General features: G+C 41.9%; 1 protein-coding gene across 1 annotated transcript in view; it reads left to right on the plus strand.

The window, feature by feature from the left end:
* The window catches only part of LOC311081484 (zinc-alpha-2-glycoprotein-like), a gene marked incomplete at both ends in the record, with an annotated part of 524,658 nt that overhangs the window by 323,306 nt on the left and 177,678 nt on the right, over positions 1-23,674 (plus strand). The window lies entirely within an intron of this gene.

The following is a 23,674-nucleotide window of genomic DNA, read 5'->3' on the forward strand; positions in this document are numbered from 1 at the left end:
ATGATTATAAGGTCATAGAAGAGTGTAAGCATTCTGAAGAAAATGGCTAAAAAACAGTCAACCTATTAAGCAACATACAGGAATTGCCAGTTACAGTTCACAGTTGAGGAGCTACTCCAGCATGAGATCACCAACTCTGCAATCTTCTTGGTTGACAAAGACGGTTACTTGAGGAAGAGTGCCAAATCCCAACTTGGGACTGAGCTGCTGAAGTTGTGTCCACAAATAGATAAAAAAAAGGTCCAGATACCCCCCCGCAAACACACGCCATCATTATCGACTTCTTCTTTTAAAAAAGTCCCTTGTTTGTATACAATTGTATTTATAATTTTCTCATTCAATACAGCACAAAACAGGACATCCCCCCCACACACACAACATCCACACTGAACATCTACAGAAACACAATTAAAAATATCAAACCAGAATTCTTACACTTACCGTACACTACATGGTCATTGTGAACATTGCGATCACCTCAGAAAATCTGTAGCTTCAAGAGTTTATACAGTGGGGAGAACAAGTATTTGATACACTGCCGATTTTGCAGGTTTTCCCACTTACAAAGCATGTAGAAGTCTGTAATTTTTATCATAGGTACTCTTCAACTGTTACAAATCCAGAAAATCACATTGTATGGTTTTTAAGTAATTAATTTGCATTTTTTTTTTTTTGCATGACATAAGTATTTGATACATCAGAAAAGCAGAACTTAATATTTGGTACAGAAACCGTTGTTTGCAATTACAGAGATCATGCGTTTCCTGTAGTTCTTGACCAGGTCTGCACACACTGCAGCAGGGATTCTGGCCTATTCCTCCACACAGACCTCCTCCAGATCCTTCAGGTTTCGGGCTGTCGCTGGGCAATAGGGACTTTCAGCTCCCTCCAAAGATTTTCTATTGGGTTCAGGTCTGGAGACTGGCTAGGCCACTCCAGGACCTAGAGATGCTTCTTACGGAGCCACTCCTTAGTTACCCTGTTGGCCAAGATCTGGCGATACATGGCCCCATCCACACTCAAAAAAAAAAAATTGTGTCTAAAAATAAGATTTATGTATTTGAATTGCATAACAAATTTCCATGCATTTGGATTACATAGTTTTAACATAAACCAATCAATAATCTGAATGTGATTCATATTTTTAAGTCATATCTAAATGAAACAGATAAGATTTATGTAATTGTATTAATAAACTGAATGTGATTTATATTTGTCAGTCATACGTAAATGAAACACGTAAGATTTATGTAATAGTACACAGAAAAACGCCCATGTTAAATTTCTCATGGCTTTTTTGCTACGACAAACGTGTTTTATAAACAAACAATTATAGCAGCCAGAGAAAAATTCATATTAAAGAGTCAAGGGTCAAGAGTCCAACTAAAGCAAATGCTAACCACCATCATGGTTCAATTCAAATACATAAATCTTATGTTTAGACACAATTTTTTTTTTGAGTGTACTCATCCTTCTTCTTCCTCCAAACACGGCGAGTGGAGTTTAGACCAAAAAGCTCTATTTTTGTCTCATCAGACCATATGACCTTCTCCCATTCCTCCTCTGGATCATCCAGATGGTCAGTAGCTACGTTTACATGGACACAATTGGAATAAAATCAATATAATTGATGAATCCGAACAAGGTGTTTACATGAATGATAAATAAAGTAATCGGGTTGATGTGCGCGTTTATATGTTTATATGCCGCAAGTGAAATGAGAATTTTAGAATGACGGGAAACTTATTAATATGACACTTTATTCAACAGGAAGAACAGCTCGTTCCGCGCGTCATACGTCATTACACTATTTAACGTCATTGCACATGCGCAGTCTTTTCAGTTTAGATTTTTAATCCGATCAAGTGTTTGCATGTTCTCTCGATCGGATTACAAAAGGGGTAAACCACCCCTTTCAATCCGATCGAAACATCATTCGGATCGAGCTCAATCGGATCGATTAAGGTGTTTACATGAAGGTTTTTTAGTCCGATTGAGCCGTCAATCTGATTATAAGTGTCCATGTAAACGCAGCTATTGGCAAACTTCAGACGGGCCTGGACATGCGCTGGCTTGAGCAGGGGGACCTTGCGTGCGCTGCAGGATTTTAATCCATGACGGCGTAGTGTGTTACTGATGGTTTTCTTTGAGACTGTGGTCCCAGCTCTCTTCAGGTCATTGACCAGGTCCTGCCGTGTAGTTCTGGGCTGATCCCTCACATTCCTCATGATCATTGATGCCCCACGAGGTGAGATCTTGCATGGTGCCCCAGACCGAGGGAGATTGACCGTCATCTTGAACTTCTTCCATTTTCTAATAATTGCGCCAACAGTTGTTGCCTTCTCACCAAGCTGCTTGCCTATTGTCCTGTAGCCCATCCCAGCCTTGTGCAGGTCTACAAGTTTATCCCTGATGTCCTTACACAGCTCTCTGGTCTTGGCCATTGTGGAGAGGTTGGAGTCTGTTTGATTGAGTGTGTGGACAGGTGTCTTTTATACAGGTAACGAGTTCAAACCGGTGCAGTTAATACAGGTAATGAGTGGAGAACAGGAGGGCTTCTTAAAGAAAAACTAACAGGTCTGTGAGAGCCGGAGTTTGCGAGGAGTGTGTATCTCTCCGCTCCAGGAGTTTGTGCATTTTTATTAGTTGTGCCGTTTGGCAGATTCACAAAGCAGGAGGAAGAGATCCTGACAAAAGTGCAGAAGGTTTATGGTAAAGATGTGCTGAAGCATGTTATCATCCTCTTCACATACGGGGATGAGTGTGTGCGGGAGAGAATGCAGGAAGAGATTGATGGGAATGAACTAGTCAAAAGAGTGATAATGTCAGGATTATCATGTGTTCAACAACAGAGATCTGACTGACAGAGAGCAGGTCAATGATCTACTGCTGAAGATTGACTCAATGATAGAGAAGAATCAAGGATACTACACTAATGAGATGTATGAATGGGCACAGATGTGGCCATGGGAAAAATTCTGGAAAATGCTTAAGGACATGTGGGATGAAGTGGTTGGTTTTTTCCAGAACAAGCTTAAAGATTTTGATTTTAACTCTTGGAGAAAAAATGTGAAATACACAAGTCTCTCATCAAACTGAGAATTAATTCTTTGATTTAAAGGGTTACTTCAGGATTTAGCATTAAGCTTTGTATTAGTAGAAAACCTGTAGTATTTTCGAATTACCATGCTTTCCACCCTCATATCCCCCTGAGACAAGAGATTAATGTATTTTTTGTCTGGAAAAAATCCTCCGATGACGCAAAAATCGTCATTTTGCGTCATCGGAGGATTTTCTGGCCAGAGGCTAAAGACTACAGCCAGTAGATGGCATTGTTCCGCATGTTTTCAGCCCGCCCATACAGGGTGGGATCTCACTCAAAGAATGTACACAGTCAGCCGTCTTTCTTTGGAAGCTAAGCTAGCATGCTCTTGTTCTGTGGAGAAAGCTGAATAGTAGGAGAAAGCTGAGTAAGTAACCATCCTCCTTTTCCCGGACTTGTCCGGCGGGCGAGATCGTTCAAAATGTCCGGGATTCAGCTTTTGCTTTCTGCGGTCGCCATTCATTGTTTACATGCACACCTTTCAATATAACTGAATTCATTCCGATTGGTGAATTTGAATGTAGTGTTTACATGAACGCTAAACAAGTGATCGGTTGATGTGCGTTTTACCATTGCTAAGAAAAATTTCAGCTCCTCCGTGAGAGATGCGAGACCCGGCGCGTCTCAGTAATGATGACACCGGCCTCACGCCCCTCAGCCTCGTCCTGCTCGCCACAATAAACATGATGAATGGCTACTGTAGAATGCAAAAGCCGAATCCCGGACATTTTGAACGATCTCGCCCGCCGGACAAGTCCGGGAAAAAGAGGATGGTAACCCCTACTACTCAGCTTTCGCCACAGAACAAGAGCCTGCTAGCTTAGCTTCCAAAGAAAGACGGCTGACACTGTGTGTACATTCTGTGAGCGAGATCCCAGCCTCTATGGGCGGGCTGAAAACATGCGGGACAGCCCCTCCTACTGGCTGTAGTCTTTAGCCTCTGGCCAGAAAAACCTCCGAATGATGCAAAATGACGATTTCTGCGTCAATGGAGGATTTTTTCCAGACAAAAAATACATAAATCTCTTGTCTCAGGGGGATATGAGGGTGGAAAGCATGGTAATTCGAAAATACTACAGGTTTTCTACTAGTACAAAGCTTAATGCTAAATCCTGAAGTATCCCTTCAAATGCCATATATAGTGGGCTGATCAGTATTAGATTAAGGTTGTGTAGTGTATGGATCAGCAGCAGAAACATCTCTTAGAAAGTTAGACAGGAAACAGTATCAGGTATTGAGACTACTCTGTGTACAGGAGCTATAACAACTACACCAACTACAGCACTACAAGTAGAAATGGGAGAAATGTCATTAGAAATGAGAAAGATACAGTTACCAGTGAATTATTGGGATAATTTACAAGGCCATAGTCAAGAGCATCCAACACTAGATACTTTAAAGCCCTGTTAGGGAAAAAGAGAGGAGGAAAATGAAAAGCTTCAGATGGACAGTAATACAGAAAGCACCTGTAACAATCACAGGGCTGGATGCAAGTGCAAGTAAACCGCTTTATTAGGCATAAGGGAATTGATGCAGGTCAGGTGGACACAAACACAGATGGAAGGTGACACAGGAACCTTGGTAGGCAACTTGGTGGTGGTGCTTGGTGATCCAGTGAAGTCAATCCTCTGTAGCAGTGGGCAGTGATTCAGTGCAGAAGTGCGGGAATCCAGACAGACGTCAATCACGAAGACACGAAGAAAATCCACAATCCAACGAACAGCACAGAAACAGGAACAGGATCACACACCGGGGAAACACCACAACACTCTGACAACATGAGACACCAGTTACTGAACATATAAAGGCACCAATAAGTGGGTACAGCTGATGCTGTAATCAGCAGTGATCAGAGACTACACCCACAGACACACACACACAGCACGTAGGACGAGAGAGAGACAGTGGATTCATGAACCGTGACAGCAACAGAACTTAAAGTTAATCATTTAAAGGTTAGTCCAACAGTACTGCTTCCAGTAATAAAACCTTGGTTACTTTAAGACGCCACAGTAGATTTTACAATGTTAAAAAAGAAAAACAAGGATAATAAATGTACTTAATATAAGATGCAGATGTATATTAATGAGTACCACAGGTATGCACAGATTCAATTTTATCAGTACTGATAAAATAGTAGGAGATAGTACACACCCGCTTCATTTGGACTTTGAGTGGATGCCCCTGGGGTGACGTCTAAGGGCAATTAAATGTTCTACAAATCGCTGTAAATTTACCTTTGTGCCTGAAGCAATACGTTTATGTAATAAACTTAGGTGATTTTTTTTGTATTCATGTATTTAAATGTATGTAATCAGTGTTTTATGTGTGGCACCATGTAAGCTCTAACTAATTGCCCCACAGGGATTAATAAAGCTCTAAACTAAACTAAAGCTATGCACAGATATACACAGATGCATCTAAGAGTTTAGATAAGATATGAACAGTGTTTACTGTTCAGAGTTTCAGTTATCAGTAAGGAAAAGAATCAGTAATGAGTTATCTGTTTGTACACTGTAAAAAAAAATCCCGTAAAAAAACGGTAAATCTCTGGCAGCAAAGTTTCCAGACGGGTTCCGTTAAATTACAGCAAATAACCATTTCACAAAATTACAGGCAATAACCGTAAAAATACAGAATTGACTTTACGGTCAAAATTAATTAAATTACAGTACATTACTGTTAATAATGGCTTATTAAACCGTGGAAAAACAGATAAATTATGTCAAATTACATTAAAAGAACATTTAACTTTAAGGTTAAACTGTAAATTTAGGGTTTTATAAATTTATTTTATAATAATGCTCTGTCTATCTACAGTAATTATCTTTTAATATATAGTTTTTCTGTGTAAAATAACTATGAAGTTATGTATAAAAATGTAATAAGTACATAAATTCAAGTACAAAGTTTGTATATTTACAGTTTTATTTTTTTGCAGATCCAGTTTCACAACTTTGACCAATCTCTAATTAAGTACTTAATAATAGCAAATGTACAGTCAATTTCTGTTAAATTAACTAAACGTACAAGTACGGAATACCTGCACATTTACAGTATTACTCATTAAACAAACACTGAACATCAAGATACGTGAATGATAGGAAATACAGGCTTAGTATATCATTTAGAACATGTAAAAATATCCACATTAAAAGACAATTGCTGTATGCCTTTATACTCTAATATAACTTATTTCAAATATTTACAATTACATTTTATCCAAAGTGACTTAAAATTAAGAGAACAATAGAAGCAACAAGTGCAGCGACAAGTCCCAGTTAGTGTAGCACAGTACACAAGTTCATTTATTTATTATTAAAACAAAGATTTAGTATTATTGGGTCAAGTGTTTATGAAAAGATGGATCTTTAGCAGTTTCTTGAAAATGTGTTGAGTTGGGCAGGTCATCCCACCAGCAGGGAACAGTCCAGGGAAAGGTCAGTGAAAGTGATTTTGTGTCTCTTTGGGATGATGGCACCACAAGGCGCCGTTCACTTGCAGAACACAAGCTTCTGGAGACACACAGATCTGAAGCAGTGAGTTTAGGTCTTGCTGCAGCATCTGGATCAGTTGCAGAGGTTTGACTGATGCTGGAAGGCCTGCCAGGAGAGCATTACAATAGTCCAGTCTGGATAGAACAAGAGCTTAGACAAGGAGTTGTGTGGCTCCGATAGGAAGGGCCAGATCTTTCTGATGTTGTATAAGGCAAATCAGCAGGGTCGCATGGTTTGGCTGAAACCATAAGCAGTTCTGTCTTGGCAAGGTTGAGTTGAAGGTGAAGGAAGAATTTTCCATCAGGTAGGCTGAGATGCGAGCAGCAACCGTCAGATCCTCTGGCTGGAATGAAAGGTAGAGATATGTGTCATTAAGTGATAGGAAAAGTCATGTTTCTAAATGACAGAGCCTAGTTACACTACAAAAAATAAATAAAAAAATAATAATAAATAAATAGATGGGTGGAATCTAACACAATCGTGGTCTTACTGTAGTAAAACCAAACCTTGTGCAGCTCCAGTGGCCTCACAAGGATCAAATGAATATTCACATGGGAAAATACAGTATAAAACAAATTAAATGTTCTGCCACTTTTAGTGCAATCATATGGAATCAGAAGACTCGGCCATTGTAGACTTCCCATACCTTGTTTGCCATGATCATTCTGCTTTCCACTTGACCTGAAATCACAAAAAAACAAAAACAATTTTTTACAACTCAGTATTACATTTACACATGTCAGAATATGTTCCACTGGGACAATGCAAAACCTCAACTGACTATGATCTGGAACCTGAGCAGGAAAGGCTAACAGTGATGTTTTGAGCTGAGACACCTAACGTTAGGGGTGTAACTGTCTGTTCATCTGGATCAATGCAATTTTCATAACCAATGATCAAAAGTATCCTATGAAAAAGGCTACTATGATGACCCCAGGTCATCCAAAATGTAGATAAGTTCATTTCTTCATCAGAACACAAACATTCTATCAACTTTTATTTTATAAGCCTAATATATGCACATGTATGCATTCTATAGCTAACGTTACGTGTTGGCAAGCAGATGCAGCCAGAATATGCAATTTATCATGTTGGGTTCATATTCTAGTCTCATGTGCTTTCCTGTATCAAGTACAGTATTTACTGAATTCGTTTTCTTAACAGTCTTGATAGCCACGTTAACCCTTACGAAAATTAACGTCTCGGTTACGTATGGTAACCCTCGTTCCCTGAGTCCAGGGAACGGAGACGCCTCGTCGGGGGAGTTCCCCTGACGAATTGGGATCACGCTAGGGAGACCAATTGCCTTCGAGTGAATTAAAACGAGCCAATGAACATTGGCATGCAAGGTTTGCATTCCGCGGCCCGCCTACCAGTGCGGGTATAAGGCGGAATCAAGCGCATACACAAACGCTTTTCGCTGAGGAGCCGAACGGTGTCCAGTCCTCCGCGAAGGTACAGCAGCATGGCGACGGGACGAGGCGTCTCCGTTCCCTGGACTCAGGGAACGAGGGTTACCATACGTAACCGAGACGTTCCCTTTCGTCAGCAGGGAACTCCGACGCCTCGTCGGGGGAGTTCCCCTGACGAATTGGGATCCCTACCAAAACGCCATGGTGCTGGCCCCTTCCAGCGCCCAGCTAAGCTACAGCCCTGCAGCAGTTTCCAGAAATTTTGCGGGAGCTAGCTAGGGAATCACACTGCTGTTCCGCAAGACCCAATCAGTGGATATTGGATAACACTGGGAAAGCGTGTCCGACCCCAAGGATATAATAGGGGGGGGGGGAACGCTGCGGAAGCTGAGGCAGCCTAGAGGAAGGCCCTCAATACACATATGTACTAACCACGTAGGGTAGTGAAACATATGGCAGTCCTTGAAGGTAGTCCCAGTCCGGAGGAGTGAGGAGCATACTCAACAAAGGACGACAGAATGAGTCTGTCAAGGGGAAGACACGGCTGAACTGCACGTGGCAATCATGGGTCGCCGCAGGGACCACTGGAAAAACACCCAGTCTACTAGCAACTCCTTACTGAAGGTAGCAGACCTGGTGCCGGGCGGTCCGCAACGCCTGGCACCGGAGGTGGTGATGGAGGAACTCACGAGGTTAGCCGTTTGTTGGGTAACCAACGGAGCAAAAAGACGCACGTATCCGCTCACGGAATGGCGTCGCAAGCCGACACACCTATTCCCTCTAATTACTGGCCGTAGCAAGTACTCGGGAGGAAACAGGTTCCACACGTAGGCTATAAAACCTAGCGAACGTGTTCGGTGTCGCCCAGCCCGCAGCTCTACAAATGTCTGTTAGCGAGGCGCCTTGTGCCAGAGCCCAAGAAGCGGCAACACTCCTAGTGGAGTGAGCCCGCAACCTGGGTGGGCAGGGCTCACCCTGGGACTCATAAGCCCTGGTGATAGCATCCACTAGCCAGTGGGCTAACCTCTGCTTGGAGACAGCCTTCCCCTTCTGCTGGTCTCCATAACAAACAAGAGCTGATCTGAGGTCCTAAAGCTTTGCGTTCTGTCTATATAACCCGGAGGGCCCGGACGGGACAGAGAAAAGCTAGGGCTGGGTCTGCCTCCTCCTGGGGCAGCGCTTGCAGGTTCACTACCTGGTCCGCGAAGGGAGTGGTAGGAACCTTGGGCACATATCCGAGCCGGGGTCTCAACACAACGTGAGAAAGGCCGGGCCCGAACTCTAGGCACGATTCGTCGACCGAAAAAGCCTGCAGATCCCCCACCCTCTTGAAAGAAGCCAATGCTAACAGGAGTGCTGTCTTAATGGACAGGATATTAAGCTCGACTGTCAGCAAAGGCTCAAAAGGAGGACTTTGGAGCGCTTTGAGCACTAAAGTTAAGTCCCAAGAGGGTACAGGGTGCAAGTAGCGAGGTGTATTTAGCCTCCTAGCACCCTTGAGGAATCTGATGACCAGGTTGTGCTTCCCCACGGACTTACCTTCAACTACATCGTGATGCGCGGCTATTGCGGCAACATACACTTTGAGGGTGGAGGGAGACAGCCTTCGCTCCAACCCCTGTTGTAGGAAGGAGAGCACTACACCGATCGGGCAAGTTCGTGGGTTCTCCCCGTGGGAAGAACACCAGCCGACGAACAGGTTCCACTTCAGAGCATAGAGGCGCCTCGTAGAGGGGGCTCTAGCTGAAGAGATGGTATCTACCACTGCCTGTGGTAGGCCATCTAGAACCTCCGCGTCCCGTCCAGGGACCAGACATGGAGTTTCCAGAGGTCTGGACGCGGGTGCCATAGGGTGCCCCGTCTCTGAGAAAGAAGGTCGTTCCTCAGAGGAATCGGCCAAGGAGGGGCTGTCGCGAGGAGCATGAGTTCTGGGAACCAAGTCCGGGTTGGCCAATACGGGGCCACCAAAAGGACTTGCTCCTCGTCCTCCCTGACCTTGCACAGAGTTTGTGCAAGAAGGCTCACTGGGGGAAACGCATATTTGCGTAGGTCCCGGGGCCAGCTGTGTGCCAGGGCATCCGTGCCGAGAGTCCCTTCGGTCAGGGAGTAATACCACTGGCAATGGGTCGTGTCCGGAGAGGCAAACAGGTCTACCTGTGCGGCTCCGAAGATTCGCCAGATCAGCTGGACCACCTGGGGATGAAGTCGCCATTCTCCCGGAAGGGGGGACCGACATGAAAGTTCGTCGGCCACACGATTGAGCTCCCCGGGGACATGAACGGCACGAAGCGACCTCAGATGCTTCTGACTCCATAGGAGGAGGTGGGAGGCGAGTCGCGACATACGACGGGAGCGTAGACCACCTTGTCTGTTGATGTACGCAACGGTCGCAGTGCTGTCCGTGCGGACCAGTACGTGTTTGTGTCTGAGAAACCCCTTGAGGCGACACAAAGCTAGGTGTACTGCTTGCAACTCTAGGCAGTTGATGTGCCAGTGCAGCTGGGGCCCCGTCCACAGACCCGAGACTGCATGCCCTTTGTACGTGGCCCCCCAGCCCTTGGCAGAAGCATCTGTGAAAACCACAGCATGCCTGGAAACCTGGACTAGGGGCACTCCGGCCCGTAGAAACCCAGGATCCAACCAAGGGGAGAAGGTTTGGCGACAGCTCGGGGTGACTTTGACCTGGAACTTGCCGCTCTGCCATGCCCACCTCGAGACTCGATTGCGAAGCCAGTGCTGGAGCGGTCTCATATGCAACAGACCGAGCGGCGTTACTGCGGCTGCGGCTGCCATATGCCCCAGGAGCCTCTGAAATTGTTTCAGTGGAACCGCTGACTTGCCTCGAAAAGACTTGAGGCAGTTGAGCACTGACTGGACGCGTTCCTCCGTGAGGCGCGCAGTCTGGGCGACCGAGTCCAGCTCCATACCGAGATAAGAGATCCTCTGCACAGGGGAGAGTTTGCTCTTGTCCCAGTTGACCTGAAGCCCCAACTGACTGAGGTGCCGGAGCACCATGTCCCTGTGATCGCACAACACATCTCGCGAGTGTGCCAGAATGAGCCAGTCGTCGAGGTAGTTGAGAATGCGAACGCCTTGTTCTCTCATGGGAACAATGGCCGCCTCCGCGACTTTCGTGAAGACACGGGGCGACAGGGCCAGCCCGAAGGGTAGGACCTTGTACTGATATGCTCGACCCTTGAAAGTCGAGGAAGAATCGAGACATGAAAGTACGCGTCCTTCAGGTCGATCGCTGCAAACCAATCCTGGGGACGGATGCACTCGAAAATGCGTTTCTGCGTGAGCATCTTGAACGGGAGCTTGTGCAGGGCCCGATTCAATACTCGCAGATCCAGGATTGGCCGTAACCCACCGCCTTTCTTGGGTACAATGAAGTAAGGGCTGTAAAACCCTGACCTCATATCGGCTGGAGGGACCGGCTCGATCGCGTCCTTCGCCAGTAGGACGTCGATCTCTTTCCGCAAGACCGGGGCATCCACTGGACGCACATGGGTGAAGTGGACGCCCCTGAACTTGGGAGGCCGGCGTGCAAATTGAATTGCATAGCCGAGCCGGTTGGTGTGGATGAGCCAGCACGACGGACTCGGGAGCTCTAACCAGGCTCTGAGAAACCGCCGCAACGAGCCCACCCGCACGACCGGCGTACCCATGGAGGGGCAGCGAGGTGGAGGGCAGGGACACGGCTCTGGTGGCATTGTGGCGGCCGAGAGCGGGGTCTGGGTGTGTATTTGAACAACACCTACCTGCCTCCACCGGGGGACAGACGGCAGAGAAGACCCGAGAGTGTTCTGCTGCGGTCTGTCGCCTGGCGAGGGAAGGGGAGGAGACAAGGAGCAAGGCCCGAGGGCGGCTGCTGGTCTCGCCTTCCCGCCCAGCGACAGACAGGAGTGGCGTGACCGAGGTGGCGCCACTGCTATCTGAGAGCTGGGGAGAGAGGACTGAGAGTGGCGAGACCCGAGGGTGGCACACACTGACGTCCTACTCTTGAGCGGGAGAGACTGCATGTTCGGCAGTCCCAACCGTGAATGACCCAGAGGAGGAAGAAACTGCTCTTTTTTAGGTTTTGGGTACCACCGACCAGCTGGTCGGTGGCGGAACAGATTTAACTAGAAAAATTTAACAAAGGATTCTCCACCCGGCCCTCCTCCGGGGGAAGGAGTGGTGATGACATACACTCCCAAAGAGCAGTTTTCGTCACACTCTCTGGGTCGCTCCTCTCAGGGTCATTCCCCCTCCTTTTGCTGGGGGGGGGGAAACGAACTCCGAGCGGGCTGGTTTTAAGGCGCTTCTGGACCACAGTGTGGACATCGTCTGACCGAAGGCCAGCGCTGTGACTAATCACGGTCAGTCATAAAGCGCAGCTCTACTCCGAGTCAGAACTACCCACGTGCACTGAATGTGCAGGGGTAGTGAGAGAGGAAAAACTTCTGCAGATTTAAGCATATTTGGCTTGCCATATTGGCACCAAAATACTTCCATACTGCCAAAATTTTTCACACACATCTAGGCACTTTAGACCCAGGAAGTGTGGCTGTCAAGTCTGAACCATGAGAACACACCATTACAGTAGGAACTCAGCATCATTTTCAGAGTATAACAGCCCTCTCTCCGATGTAGCAATCGGCATCTGTCCTCCCCTGGGGCCCCGAATGAAATGCTTGGTCCCTCATGATAAGGACCAAAATCCCACTCAAAGCCTCGACGGCACACGGCACGCTGAGCGGCTCAAGCCTTTACGAGAAAGGGGAGGCGAACAACGTGCCGACGTGGTCATGCACTCATGAGAGAACATGTACCACCCATGAACGCCGTCTCAACACACTGATTAGGCATGTGAAACAGCGATCATGGCCGTCAACCAGGCATGCAAGACAGTGAACGTGGCCATCGCTGGCACACGGCACGCTGAGCGTTCAAGCCCTCAGGCAAGACGAACAACGTGCCGACGTGGTCATGCTCTCATGTAGAGAGCACAAACCACCCACGAACACAGTCTCAGCATGTTTGTGATGCGCTAGAGGAGTGGGAAGCTCGTGAGGGTCTTTCACCTGGCGAGACATTCCGCACTGTAACCCTCAGATCACCAATGTTATTTGCCAAAGTAGCCCTCTCCTGGTGCACCAGAAGAGAAACTAGATCGGGAAACAAGCAAAGGGACTCACCTCATAGAGGCACGCGAGTCTTGATCTTGACCACGCATCTTGAGCGCCGAATGACGCGCGCTGGGTTGCCGTGACAACCCACGCTGTCAACCGGCGCTCGACGGCACACGGCACGCTGAGCGGCTCGAGCCTTTAAAAAGGGGAGACGAACAACGTGCCGACGTGGTCATGCACTCATGAGAGAACATGAACCACCCACGAACGCAGTCTCACACACTGATTAGGCATGTGAAACAATGAACGTGGCCGTCAAATAAGGACAGGAACGATCGCATCCAGAAACACACGAGTGAAACGTCATCCTGAAAAGGACGCGATCTTCACTCGTGTTGCTCTTTCAGGAAGAAATTACTCTCTTTATTGTGCTGAAGCACACAGGGACCCAACGCGGCGACACAGCGGGGAAACTGCAAGCCCGCTGTGCGCACTCAACCGTTTACCAGCTGTAAAAACAGCTTTTGAATTAACAGCGTGTAGACGCAGCCGGCAGACAGGAAATCGCGCGGTCGCTGAAACGCCGTCTCACCAACACAGAGAGGTCCCTTCCCGAAACAGCAGACTCGTAGAGCGTAAGATAAATACAATCTTAAAACTCATTCACTCAGAGAGGACACAACCGGTCGGCTCCGAAGCAGAAAGCGTTTGTGTATGCGCTTGATTCCGCCTTATACCCGCACTGGTAGGCGGGCCGCGGAATGCAAACCTTGCATGCCAATGTTCATTGGCTCGTTTTAATTCACTCGAAGGCAATTGGTCTCCCTAGCGTGATCCCAATTCGTCAGGGGAACTCCCCCGACGAGGCGTCGGAGTTCCCTGCTGACGAAAGGGAACTATGGTTTAACCACAAAGAAAAAACTAAAAAACAAACAAACATGGTAGGCCTATTTGTAGTATAACTGTGGTTATTAAAAATGGTAACAAAAATCCGCCAAAAACGTGGTTACTATAATTTTACTATAATTAAAACCAAGGATATTTTTAAGAGAAGAGTTTTCAGCTTCCAGACAGTGTTTCAAAATGTCCCGCCATTTAAGAGATTGATTTACTGACAGATAGGCCTACTATCGCGTATTAACGAAGATTTTATAGACAATTAAACGGACTTTGATATGTAGCCTATAACATGTCTACGAAAGCTCGTTTTAGGTCTTTTGAGATGTGGGTTCAACTGATCTTTCTTAAAACAGATGGAAAATGTAAAGACGCATGCTAACGTTACATTTTCAGTGTTTTGGCCTCCAGCTCTCGCCAGTTAACTGAACATCATTTAAGAATGCTAACGTTAGCTTGAAACCTGTAAACTTAACACAAATGTAATATAAAATATCGTTCACATGTAACTTAGTATAATGAGACTCTTACCTCAGCCGGTGATCGGTTGGCATGATGTCCGCTGTGACGAACAAGGCTCACTGAAAAGGGCGTTATTTCCGAAGAATCCAAACGGACTGACTGACAACAGCTCCTGCTCACGGCTGTTCTTGATGAATACGATTGCTTTGAACCACTGTTGATCTCACAATCCACTTCACGAGAGTAGACTGAATTCAAATCTCCCGCTTGCCCAAACTCGACGGATCAGCTAACGTTAACCGTTGTGGGCGGGAGTAAACAGCGGAAATGAATTTGAATCTGCGTCATCGCGCGCGCGCACTCAAACACACACACACACACACACACACACACACACACACACACACACACACACACACACACACACACAAAGCCCTGAATGTGAAGCAACAGAGATTTGGAAAAATATTTATAAAATATACATGAAATTATGGGAGAATAAGACTGTTTATTATTATACTTTACTATACTAGATTATTATACTGAGAATAATAATAATCAAAATGAGTATAAAATAAAATGTGAAATAAAAAATAATTCAGGCCTACTGTAGTCTATGTAGGGTACTGTTTGTACAAATCACAGTCTATGGTACAAATACTTTTATTTAACCTTAAAAAAAAACCTCACTTTAACCCCCACATGCTTAATAATCTGTCTGTAAGGAAAACATATTGAATAGATGCTGATTTCCGCAGTTATACCTTCTTTTCTTTGTTTTCTAATTTCACAGAAAAAATCTGTAAAATATTACTTAATTTCTGTAAAATTACACATAACTCTGTAAAAATACAGACAAGTTCCTTTTAAAAAACGTAAAATTGCTGTAAAACTAAAATACAAGCAATTACCTGTAAATTTAACAATGGACCTTTAAATTACAGCAAATGCCTTTTATTTTACAGATATTTGCTGTATAATGACAAAACGGTAAAATTCTGTAAAAAAATACAGACAATTACCTGTAAAATTACACTTTTTTTTTACAGTGTACAGGGGAAATGATTGCACTATGATTAGCAACACAGTGGTTAGAGGAGATAAGACCTTTGAAATCAGTTGTTTGTTTTTTTCAGACTCAAGTTGATCATTGGCTAGCTTACAATATAGTCACTTGGAAAGTAGACCAGATTTGTTTAATAGAAATACAACAAATATTGTACAGAATTCAAATGATGTGTCTTACAGTGGTATTTTTTATGGGTACCTGCAGATATTGGTATCCAAGGAAACAAAATGGCAGATAAGGCAGCAAAAGCTTTTACATATCTGACACTTTATGCGGTAAATCCGTTTAAATAAGTTTTAAATACTGCAGCATCAATATTACAAACTTTTACATAATTTTCAAACTTTCTGACTTACAAAAGTTTCAGTTCTGTTTTCTGTCATAAAAGCTGTTGGTAGTTATTTATGTATATCTTGACATTATTACTATAAAAGATCATTATTCTTTTGTTTGTTACATTATTATTATTCATTTTATTTCATGATTAAAACAAAGATCTTTGTAACCACAGCTGTCATAAAAGATTAATTTGTATGATGGTTTCAATAGCATCTCAAAACACACAGGCTAAAATCAATATATTATAACATAAAATGTTTTTATTTAATGTACATTTGTTACACAAACATTAAACAGTTTAACACGAATGATCACCTGAACATTGGGGAATAAGGAAATCCCCGTGTGCACATTTGAACAGCTTCATGCGTGATAAGGGATATGAAATATTAAAGTGATAAGTTTGCAGCCATACTGAGATTGACAGGCACATCATAAATACACAGTAAATTCCACAGTGTTAAATCAACACTGCTCAGAGCAAATATGGTCCCACTCTACAGAGTGTTAAAGTAACACTAAAGCGGTGTTAAAGTTAATGAGATAATTAAGTGATTAATTTAGTGATGATTGAGCATTATTGAAGACACCTGATGTTAACAAGCAGAATCACTGAAGGAGAAAATCATAAATTGTAAGTTACCATTATGGTGATGGGTGTTTGCTTTAGTTGGGCTCTTGACCCTTATATGTTTACTTTAAATTTTACTGTTGTTTGTCTGCTGTTATTGATGTATAACAGTCAAATGAACAAAGTAAAAGTGTGATCTGATAGTGTTGGTTATGTTTTGACATAATCATGCTGTGATCTGAAAAATGAAACTTATTGAGATAATTTGGTTTATCTTGTTACCAGCAGCTTTGTGATTTTAACAGCATATGATTATCAATACTTTACTTATAATCCAAAATATTTCATAAACATTGTTCTGATCAAAACACTTTCAAATTAATTTATTTAGAAACACAGACATCAATAATCAGCCTGTGAATCTCAACAATGGTGACAATAATAAAGCATGTTGCAGTGGCTGCCACCAATCACAACTCATTAATGGCTCCCATCATGCATTGTGGTATGAATAAATTATGATCTGAATTGTCTATTTAATTTACTTTCCCTAATTGAATATTCTGCTCGTCACCATTGTTGAGATGCATAGACTGAATCTCGACGTCTGTGTGTGCCTAAAGGAAATATTTTTTTGTTTTAAACAACTTTTAAGAAATCCTTTATATTATATAAAAAATTCTGGATATTTATGCAGATTCACAGTTATTTTGTAACCAACAACATAAATCGAAGTCAGAAATAAGGATCATAATGAGTTCAGTGATCAAGTTCAAATGATGAATTTCATAATATAACCAACACTATCAGATCACTTTTTTTTTCTTTGTTCATCTGGCAGTTATAACTCAGATACAACAGCCAAACTAACTCTAAAGTAAACATATAAGGGTCAAGAGCCCAACTAAAGCAAACACCCATCACCATAACGGTGGCTTACAATTTGTGCTTTTCTCCTTCAGTGATTCTGCTTGTTAACTGCAGGTGTCTTCAATAATGTTCAATCATCACTAAATTAATCACTTAATTATCTCATTAACTTTAACACCGCTTTAGTGTTACTTTAACACTCTGTAGAGTGGGACCATATTTGCTCTGAGCAGTGTTGATTTAACACTGTGGAATTTACTGTGTATGTGCACTGGTTCATGATTGATGTGTAAGCCACAATAGCTCCTTCTATTCCTCCTAATAATGCAGCTGATAAACCCGCTGGACCCACTAAACACACACTGATCCCTCCAGCAGCATTAAAACCACTCAGGACTCCCAGCAGTTTCACAGTTTTCAGGTGTTGTTTGGTATATTTTCCAATCCTTCGACTCCGGTTTCTCCAAATCTTTGCCCAAATGTGTCCTGACGCAGCTCCAGACACTGCTGATAAGACGCCACTGACACAACCATACAGAAATGATCTGAAATCCCAAGAACCGTCCTTCTCCATATTAACACAGCCCACAGTTAACACGAGGACAACACTGACTGCATACAGATATTTAAGCTTCAGATGTACTTTGAGTGACTGAGCCTCAAACGTTTGTAAAGTGTAGCATCTGTCCTGATTTTCAGACACCAGTCGCTGGATCTTCATCAGGAGTTTATGGACCTGATCTCTGTTGTTCAGATCTTTGTTGTTCAGCAGGTGAAATCTTCCTCCACACTCCTCTGTTAGTTTGGACAGCTCTGTGTTTCTTCTTATTAGTTCATCAAGAGATTTATTTTGAAGCTCGTCTCCATGTGTGAAGAGGACTAAGGTGTGTTTAATGACGCTTTCACCAAACATCTGCTTATATACACTGTAAAAAAAAAATCCTAATTTTACAGAAAATAACTGTGATTTTTTTACGATCATTTTCTTTCATTTTAAATTGTACTCAAAACACTGTAAAAGTACAAAAAATATCTGTAAAATAAAAATTCAGCTGTTATTTTAGGTATTGTGACATTAATGACAAATTACAGTAATTCACATTTTTTATACAGAACATTTGTTGTATTTTTCATACAGTATTTTTTCTGTTTTCTTAAATTACATAAAAATGTATGTAAAATTACAAATATAATCTGTAATTTAACAGAAAGAAAACAGTTAAATGATAAAATGGTCAAATGACTGTCAGCTCCCCAAAAAACTGTAAAACATCCTAAATTAAATAAACTGAAAAACACTGTTATTTTACAGGTATTTCCTGAATAATCACGATCAAAAACCTTCATTGTAAAAAAAATCGTAAAAAAAGGGTCAAATGACTGGCAGCTGCGGCTGCCAAACAAAAACCTTAAAATTAAAGTCAAATATGGTAATTTAAATAAACCGAAAAAGCACTGTTATTTCACATGTATTTCCTGCATTATTATAATCAAATACCTTCATTGTAAAAAAATCTTTAAAAAAGGGTCAAATGACTGGCAGCTGCGGCTGCCAAACAAAAACCCTAAAATTAAAGTAAAATATGCTAATTTAAATAAATTGTAAAAAACTTTAAAATAAATTTGATGTCACCATGATTGAGATTAGTGTCTGCTTTAGTTGGGCTCATGACTTCAATTTTTAACTTATGTTTTTCTTTGGCTGCTTTAACGGTGTATTTGATGCACATTTGTTATAGCAATAAATGCTGGAGAAAATTTCAGATGATTTTGGTCATTCTTTGATGATGTCATCATATGATGGCTTGATTCTCTGATATGACAGTCAAAAATATGAATATGTTAGCTTAGATTACATGTAGATGGAATTTGGCTTTATACAAAGTCTATGATGTCATAATTTCTCACATGCATATAATTTTTTTAAATCGTAATAATTCAGGAAATAGCTGTAAAATAAGTGTTTTTCTGTAAAACATTTAAGGAAAATTTCTGTAAAAGTTTTTTGCACTTCTAAAATAGGATATTTTACTTTATTTTTACGGTTTTTGTTTGACAGCCGTAGCTGACAGCTTTAAAATAAATTTGATGTCACCATGATTGAGATCAGTGTCTGCTTTAGTTGGGCTCATGACCCGTGAGTTTTTAACATTAGTTTTCTCTGGCTGCTTTAACTGTGTATTTAATACACCTTTGTTATAGCAATAAATGCAGGAGAAATATCAGATGATCTTGGTCATTCATCAGTGATGTTACAGTCATCGTGATGATCTGATTCACTGATATGACAGCCAAATCTCTGAATATATTAGTTTAGATTACATAATATGTAGATTGAATTTAGCTGTATAAAAAGTCTATAATGATTTTTATTATATTTTACATTATTATCTATAATGATAATTTCTCACATGATCCTTGGCAACAATATTGTAATAATCTGAAATTTAAAAAGATATGTATTATATGGAAAAAGTTTTGAGCTGGTTAATTTTTTTTTTGTAGTAGTAGTAGTAGTATAGACATCAAGAATCAACATATGAATCTCAACAATGGTGACAACCAACAAAGCCTTTTTGTGACTTTATAGTAGGTCAGATTTTTTTTCGTTGTCACCACACTGAGTGGAAAAAAGACTGAGAGGCATCATTAGTTTTCCGCGTGAATCCCGAGAAAAACACACACAACACATGCCAAACGGGAGAGAGCTTTGAGATTGACTGTACAACTAGATTCGACAAGAAATCTGAGGTATATTTACAGACTGCTGAAAGCTACAGAGAAGCAAATGGATCTCAGTTCACAGAAACAACTAGATCATTTTGTGTCAATACGATGAATTTTGGGGTAAAATCACATATTGTATTGTTTTATCATCATCATACATCATCATTATGATGCTAATGTTCCACGGCACCCACCTCGTTTGTTTGATACCCGTCAGCAATGTGCAGATGACCCACCAATGTTGCGGTCCAGTATGCGGTCTCATGATGTTTTTTATCAACCAGCAAGGGACCCTTATCATTGGCGCTTAAGTGACAGAGAGTGTCTGTATAACGATGCCCCTATGGATCGTCTTGATCATTCTCCAATCGATTGGAGGCAAGAGTACAGTCGCGATAATGGCTGGTTACGTACAGATTACCGTTCTCGCCATTCTCTTGGACAATCTGAGATTCATCGTCCGGTGCATCCACCCCCAATGCAATATCGAGGGCCAACTCCTACAATCCCTCATTTCGTTCGGGATGATCCTCGAGAATTTGCTCGTCTTAAGCTTGCGTTAAACAACGTTAAACAACGTTCTTCCAGAAGACACTTCTGAGTCTTTTAAGTTCCAAATACTTATGGACCACCTTAAGCTGGTACGTACGGCAACTTGGCTAAGAGACGAGAAACATGAGAGCCACATTTCAGTTCAGTCCAACCTGTGCTACCTAGCTGATTTAACATTCCAAACAGTGCTCGGACACGAAGGGCAAATGCCTTGAAAGACTTCACATCCCCGCTCCTGATATTGGGCCCATCCATCAAATTAGTGATCCTTTGCAGTGCCAATTGATGTGGCTGCCCATACATATCAGTGAGCGCTCTCATAGTGTCACTGAATGGAGTGCGACTGTGACTATACGAGTCGGCGACAAGCCATTGACATTGTTTCTATATTTGAGGTTTTTATTTAAGACCGTGGCTAGACTAACAAATAAACAGATGTCACCTGAACAAAATATTCCGTTACAGTTTAGTAGTAATGATTTCATGAAGTTTTTCACTGAGAAAATAGAAAACATCAGAACCACAATTGTAAACATTCAATCTTCGATCGCACCTTATAATTCCTCAATTATCACCCCGCAAGAACAATTACAGTGCTTTACAACTATAGAACAAATAGAGTTAAATAAACTTATCACTTCATCTAAAACAACAACATGTTCATTAGATCCTATACCGACTAAACTACTGAAAGAAGTGCTACCGATAGTGGAAGAGCCTCTTCTCAATATTATTAACTCGTCTTTATCTTTAGGTCATGTTCCAAGAACATTTAAACTGGCAGTTATAAAACCTCTCATTAAGAAACCACAATTAGACCCACATAATCTAGCAAATTATAGACCCATTTCAAATCTTCCTTTTATGTCTAAAATAGGCATAATGACATCTATGAAAAGTTTCAGTCTGGTTTCAGGCCGCATCATAGCACTGAAACTGTGCTCGTTAAAATCACAAATGATTTACTCTTAGCTTCTGACCAAGGCTTTATCTCAATACTATCAATTTACTTGATCTTAGTGCTGCGTTCGATACTATAGATCACACAATACTCTTAGATCGACTACAAAATTATACTGGTGTTCAAGGACAAGCATTAAGCTGGTTCAGATCATACCTATCTGACCGCTACCATTTTGTCTATTTAAATGGAGAAAAATCGATCATAACTCCAGTAAACTATGGAGTGCCACAGGGATCTGTGTTAGGCCCTCTGTTATTCTCAATATATATGCTGCCACTTGGAAATATTATAAGGAAACATGGAATTAGTTTCCATTGTTATGCTGATGACACTCAAATATATATTTCATCACGGCCGGATGAAAACGCTAAATTTTCCAAATTGACGGAGTGCGTTAAAGATATAAAAGATTGGATGACGCGCAATTTTCTTTTATTAAATCCAGACAAGACAGAGGTAATACTTATCGGTTCAAAAAACACCCTACAAAACCTTGTTCACTACAACTTTAATATAGTAGGATGTCCTGTTACTTTATCCTCTACAGTAAAAGACCTGGGTGTTATACTAGACTGCAACCTCTCTTTTGAAAATCATATTTCATATGTTACAAGAACTGCCTTTTTTCACCTTAGAAACATTGCTAAGCTACGTAATATGCTATCAGTTTCTGCTGCAGAAAAGTTAGTTCATGCGTTCATGACCTAGGGACTAGATTACTGTAATGCTTTATTAGCTGGTTGTCCTGCATCCTCTATAAACAAGTTACAGTTAGTCCAGAATGCAGCCGCTAGAGTTCTTACCAGATCAAGAAAATATGATCATATAACACCGATTTTAACATCACTACATTGGTTACCTATAAAGTCCCGTATTAATTACAAGGTATTGCTACTGACTTATAAAGCCCTAAAACGGCTTAGCTCCAGTCTATTTAACGGATCTTCTATCGCCCTACAATCCATCGCGCTCTTTAAGATCACTAAATTCGAGGCTTCTGGTCATAGGATATCCAGATCCACCAAAGAGGGCGTTTTCATATTTAGCTCCACAACTCTGGAATAACCTTCCTGATACTGTTCGTTGCTCAGACTCGCTCTCCCAGTTTAAAACTAGATTAAAGACGCATCTCTTCAGTCAGGCATTCATATAATATTTTTAATCTTACAGTTAAATCCGGTCTCTAGTTCATAAATGCCAGAGGAGAACTGGCCCCCGACTGAGCCTGGGTTCTCCCAAGGTTTTTTTTTTTCTCCATTAGGTCACCTGATGGAGTTTTAGGTCACCGTCAGGTCACTTGATGGAGTTTTTCGGTTCCTTGCCACTGTTGCCTTTGGCTTGCTCAGTTGGGGATATTTTGGGAATATTAATTTATTTTTATCAATCAATAAACTCCATAGAAACAAACCTTTTTGTATTATTTTACTTTAATACTGTGAAGCTGCTTTGATACAATTTGTATTGTGAAAAGCGCTATACAAATATTCTTGACTTGACTTGACTTGACATGCTTCATGCTGCAATGCATGCTGGGAGCATTAGTTTTATAATATGGTGGTTCCCAGCATGCATTGCTGCACGAAGCATGTCACCATTGTTGAGATTCATATGCTAATTCTTGATGTCTTTGTGCGTCTTAAATAATTTCCTCCGCCATGTTCAAAAAGAAAGTCATAATTCAGAATGTCTTTTCTGTGGCAAGAAATTATCATTGGTGAAAAAAACTAATCTTTCAATAACAAAAAAAACATTTTTGCTAATCTATGAGATTAGTGAATCATTCTACTTCATGACAGTTAAAACTATATCACTTGATCATTTTTGTTTCTAGCATCCTTTGTAATAAAATTATGTGTTTTGTTAAACACTGTTACAAAGTCCACAAACTTGCATAGCAAAGCCAAGATTCAAACTAGCCAACTAAAGCAAACACTGATCACCATAATGGTGATTTTACAAAAATCTATTATTTCCAATAAAACATCAACATCTACACCTCTATTAATTCTCTATAACTAGTTGGTAATACGTGAAGCTGGTAATGCTGTTTGTGGAGTTGTTTAATCCTCCTCTGCTGAGATCTTCAGAGATTTAATG

This window comes from Abramis brama, assembly GCF_963993115.1.
Source record: "Abramis brama genome assembly, chromosome: 1".
NCBI lineage: Eukaryota > Metazoa > Chordata > Actinopteri > Cypriniformes > Leuciscidae > Abramis > Abramis brama.